Consider the following 6076-nt stretch of genomic DNA (forward strand, 5'->3'; position numbering starts at 1 on the left):
TTCCACATTTAGTGCTATTCCCTTGCCTCCAGATGACTCAGACGTAACTGGACAAAAACTGACTGGTTCTCAACCAGGGTTTAAATATCGAGAGAAAACTGAGGCTCTTGCTGAGGGGAAATGAGAGGGTGGAGGAGAAACTCACAAATGACTTATGTAGATTTTTGCATTTTACATAGAAACCTAGCAGTGAGGTTCTGCTCGTGCTCAGGACTCTGGTGTTTTAATTTTATTTTCGAAGGATGATGCAATTTATGCAAATTTCCAACCATCCTCAAAATGATATGTGCCGCACTGGAGTGGTGCAACACTGCACATGAGAATGGTGCTGCAGATCAATGCAATACTGTGCTAGTGCATCCAGGACTGTACCGGATTAAATAGAGCACAATGTCCAAAACAGCCAGAATACAGCCAGGAGCAAATCTCCAGTCAGTCACCACAAGGATAGGAAGACTTGCATTTATAAAGCGCTTTGCAACAACAACATCTCAAAGCTCTTCACAGCCAATGAAATGTTTCCAAAGTGAAGTCACTGCTGTACTGAAAACCAGCCAGCAATTTGCGCATGGTGAGATCCCATAGACGGCTTTAATTATCTTTTCTGTGGTCTTCATTAAAGGGGAGATACTGGCTAGATCACCTCCCCTGCTCTTCCTTGGAATAGCACCAGGGGATCTTTAACATGCACCCAAGCTGCGGAGCATTGTTTTAACATCTTATCTGAAAGACAGCACCTTTGACATTGCAGCACACTGTCATTAATGAACAGGAGTTCATTCCTTCATTTCTTACCTGGCCTTCATTTTTTAACACAGAAGTGGGAGTTGAACCTGCAACCCTGAGATGTCAGGAAGAAGCTGTTGAGCCATAGCTGCAACAAGACTGAGCTAGCTATCCATATGAGATATCACATACAATTACAAGCAATCCAAATGGATTCTATTCTTAGTCTTTTCACAATTAGATCTGTATGCAAGTTAGAATATGAAGTAGGTCAATAGATAGGAGCCTTTGTAAATACAGGGACTGTTCATATGTCAGATCATTAAAATTACTCCCCTGTAGGAGGCCACTTTTGCATGTACAAGAATTGGTAAATCGGTTGTTCGTAAATTAGGGATCCCCTACACTCAAAAAAGACACCACTCCAGTCTCCACTCAATTGTTGGCATAGACCCATCTGGAAACAATTACAATTTAACGAACTTGACAAGCTTTGAGTTCTTCCATCCACAGTAACCAATAACATCTAACCAAGAGAAACCAAGGTACCAGCATCCTCCTGCCTCGCTCCACATTCAGGAACTAATCCGTCAGAGTCTCTACCTCTACACTATCAGTTTTTTTTTATCCTACCCATCAGATACTAATGAGCTTTCCATCAGCCAATATCCCGTCACCAAATTGCTGGGATTTCAGTCTCCAGTTTTTAAGTGTAGTCAGTTGGTCTAAGTCAAGAATCCCTTACATCCAAATCAGATGGTCATGGGTTGAAGGTTAGAGAAGATGTAACATAAGAGCTTAGGAGCAAGAGGAGACCATTCTGCACCTTGATCCTGCTCTGCCATTCAATGCTTGATCTCATCTTGGCCTCAACACCATATTCCTGCCCACTCCTCATAGTATCTGTCTATCTCCACCTTGCCTTAATTCATTGCCCTGAGTGTCCATTGCTCAGAGGGGTAGGGAAGTCCACAGATTCACGATCCTTTGAGAGAACTAATTCCTCCTCATTTCTGTTTTAAATCTGCCACAGTTTATCCTAAAACACCGACCTTGCTTTCTAGGTCACCACACAAAGGGTAATGTCTTGTCGATGACTACATCAGCTCCATTGCAGGAGTCAGGGAGTGCTGCCCTGTCAGAGGTGCTGTCTTTCAACTCAGGAATTAAACTGAGACAAGTAAGAGATGCCATGGTGCTGTTTTGAAGATGAACAAGAGGACGCTGATTTCTGAGTTTTAAGATGGCACTGGAGAGTGGCAACACTCCATAACGCTTTTCATTGTATTTTGTGACGATAAATAAATCAAATATTGCTGTTTGTGGGATTTTGCTGTGCAAATTGAGTGCTGTATTTCTCCCGCATGACAATAGTGGCGCAATTCTCTGGGCGGAGCTCATTTGTTCTTCTCTGTTTCTAATCAATGAAAATAATAGAACCACTAGTGGAGAAGCAGGACATTCAGTCCATCAAGTCCATACCACGCCTCCAAAGAGCATCCCTGAGACCCTGCATTTTACCTAGCCAGGACATCCCTGGACTCTTCAGTGCAATTAGCATGGTCAACAGCTAACTGCTGGGTCACCATGCCACACTTAGGAGAATATTCGGCAAAATGCCAACCTTGCTGCCAATTCTTCACAATTTGGCTTTTGCAACTAAAGCCAAAGTGAAATGGACCTTGCCTCCCCCAACATTGATTCTTTTTGTCGAAAAAAGATCACAAATTGTGAAACCAAAACTTTGCACTCAAGTTGCATACAGCTGGCCTGCTTTGCATGAATAGATTTTATGAATCCAAAGTGGATCTCATGATATATCTATGATCATAGGTGCAATAGATAAGGTAACAAGTGTAGGCCACTTGACCCTTCGTGCCGTCTTTGCCATTCAATAATATCGTGGCTGATCCGATTTTAACCTCAGCTCTACATTCCTGTGCATCCCCGATTTAATCTTTCATCCCCTAAGCATTCAAGAATCTATCTATCTTTTCCATAAAACTATTTAAAAGTTCCACATCTGCTGCATTTTGAAGTATTAATATATCTCTATTTATTCCTAAAATATCCCTATTTTTAACTGGCGTCCACTTCTTCAAAAAAAATTTTCTTAAACTCTATAGAGTCCAGACAAAGCACAGCATTAAGCATGGAGAGGGTGATAGAGAAATAAAGAACTTGCACTTGCATTATAATAAAACAAAGATCTGCAGATGCAGAGATCGGAAACAAGAAGAGAAATTGCAGGCACATCTCAGCAGATCTGGCAACAACTATGGGTGAAGAGCCACCGAACCTGAAACATTAACTCCGCTTTCTTTCCACAGATGCTGAGATTTATCAACAATTTCTGTCCTTGTTCCTTGCATTTACATGTAATGACGTGTTTTCAAAGAATAGTTACTGTTGCCATCTCACTGTCTGGGCAATCTGCACACTTCAATATTGCACACACAGTCAACAAATGACAACATCAGCATTTTATTTTTGACTAAGGGATTGGCCCCGGGTCTTGGGAGAATCTCCCTAAGGTGTTTTGAGCGGTGCTGAATGAAATCTTTTGTAGCCACTAATCACTGCAACTTCTCAGCAGTGAACCTCCAGCTATTTCCCAGTCTGCTGCTGCTGAAGAATCACCCAAGGTCTTTGAGCTCAAGACCCTAGAGTGAGCTTGATCATGGAGCATTCTAAGTCTGGGGCAGGAGTACAGCCACAACATAACTCTGATCCACTCACTCAGACCATACCTTGATGGCAGTGTGAATAAATTGTTTGGAGCAAAATCATTTAAAAACTTTTGTTTTAAGAAATGGATTCAATCAAAAGCAACAAGGGAAAAGCTATCAAAGGTAGACTACGAAAGCAATTAACTCAGAAGAGCAATCAAACTTCCAGAAAGACCACAGCTAATCAAAGGAGGGGAGCAGGAATGGAGAAAAAGAGAAAGGTAATGAAGTAGAGTGAAGATGAGAGAGTTTTGAAGTGTGAATGAATAGGAGATAAACAAAAACACAAAACAAGAAACAGTTGTATCTGGCAAAAGGAAAATAATAGTTTCATATTTAAAATAAATGCAAATGTCTGGGAGAACTAAACAAGACAGACTCCTTATTAAGAACCCATGAACTCATTACTTAAACTTCTCAAACTTTTCAATTAGTTTCTTCGAAATGAGTTATTTGAGAATTGAAGCCTAACTAAGGCTGCTGGTTATATTGAAGGGTGACTTGAACTCCTTAGGATAACTGTTCCCAGTGCCTATTTTAACAAACTTAGCTACTCACTGAGTCTCGGCTAAAACAACAGATACAGGAAAATGGTAACAAATGTCTTCAATGGTCTTTGTGCTCTGATTGCTAACAGTGGTTTCTGCTAAGGGCAGGCATCTCATTTTGATCAATTGTATCTGTGTACACAGATTTAACTTCCCCTATGGAGATCAGAGATTGCCTGCCAGACTGTCTAATGCATAAGGATTAAGTTCAACAATCAACTTGTCTAACTCTTATTCTACTCTCAGTCAATCAGCAGTGGAGATGACTAGAGCTTTGGACTTCTTCAGGTCTAAAGGTGGTGAGGCAGTTGTAGCAGATGCTTATATCTGCTCTTAAGGGCTTGTTTCTCCTCGAATGAACTGTGGACCCCTGTCAGAAGCTGTAGCTTACAGAGTGCCACTTTTGATCAGGCAGTCTCTCCCAATCTTACTGGTTGGCATAGGCCGGTTGAAAGGATACAATCAACCTGTTTGGTCACATTGAGAACATGTTTTCCATTGCCATCAAACCCTAGAACAGGACTTGAACCCAGAACATCTCAGAGTACAGTGCCCCTGCCACTCTACACCATGAGACCTCTATCCCAGAGTTTATCAACAGTTTAAATTTTCTGAGCAAATAACAAATAAAAAAATTGCAGAAATTTTCCAAGTGATTGATTCAGTCTGTGGTACATGTAAATATACAAGATAATGATTTAAGAGACCATTTGGAAACTGTCATTGATCTGTCATTTGCCTTAATTATAGAACTGCCAAAACAATCAATAATTTTACCCATGCATCGAATAGGGATCTACTTCGGAAGAACCTATCTTATTGCATTTGGAAATCTTGTTCATGTCGATCAAACAAAGTGCAATTTTAAGGCAATTAATTTTTTCTTATTTTGCAATTGCATCAAAAACTAATATAAATAAAAGTCTGTGAAGACAAACAGGCAAAAAGGCAATAGCGCATAATTAAAATGGAAAAACACTGAGAATAAATTGAGATATATTTAACACAAACATGGACACTAGATACTGTCAAAGACAACACGCTGTTTCACCTACCCTTATTGCTTTTTGTCTGCTCCTATTGAAGTCAAGCCTGCTTTGGTGATTTTTCGACAGCAAAGTGTTGACAGGAGATGATGTTTTATACATGATTACGCCTCCTCATACCAAAAATGGATTACGCCAATCCAAGCTAGTAGGTTTGCTGATGACACAAAAAAAATTCTTCCATTTCTAGGAACACTTACAACTGAGAAAAAAAGAATTGGAAACCCCTCAGCCAGGTTAATAATGACTCCCATTGCTCAATTATTCAACACATAGGCATTAGCAAAAGCCAATGAGAAATGAGAACAAGTTCCTTCCTGTCCTTCATGCTCTTCCCCCACCCACAGGCAGCACCACAAGAAGAAATGGTTTCCCATTTGAAAACACTAGCTTGGTGTCCAGTTTCTCAATGGCTGTCCTACCACAATAGCCCCTTAATCTTTTGTGTTGTTCTACTCAATCACTGTATTCTAGCTTCTTAATTTATTTATATCAATGTTACTATACCTGTTGTTCAATCAAATGGCCAAACGAAATATCAACAGTTGATTCAATTTTGAGTCAATTTCTCAATTTCTCCCCAAACATTGCATTTTACGTCAACGTCCGAGCAGTTAGTTGAGGGTCTGAGTGAGAAGGCTCCCTGCTAGAAAGTTTAATTTAAGGCAAAGTTGCATTAGTATTCAAGTGATTTATACTCTAAATTCTTCATCCTGTCCTTATCAACACTTTGGACCTACATTTAGAGTCAAAGGACGACCGCCTCTTGACATTTCCCACCCCAGGCTGCTTTTGGAGCATGGAAAAAGGCAGAACAAGTAAATCGGCTGGCAAAATGTTTAGCAAGTGGATGATGATTCAGACTCCCGATTGGAAAAAGAGTTGAGTGGGGAGGGAATCTGGAACAGAGGAAGAGAGGGCAAAATATTTACTAATCAGATATGCTTGGGACAAATGGCAGATTGGGTCTCTGATTTGATTTTAAGCTTTACTGCCATGTACTCAAGTACAGTAATACAAGAATACC

The sequence above is a fragment of the Stegostoma tigrinum genome, chromosome 1 (genome assembly GCF_030684315.1).
Source record: "Stegostoma tigrinum isolate sSteTig4 chromosome 1, sSteTig4.hap1, whole genome shotgun sequence".
NCBI lineage: Eukaryota > Metazoa > Chordata > Chondrichthyes > Orectolobiformes > Stegostomatidae > Stegostoma > Stegostoma tigrinum.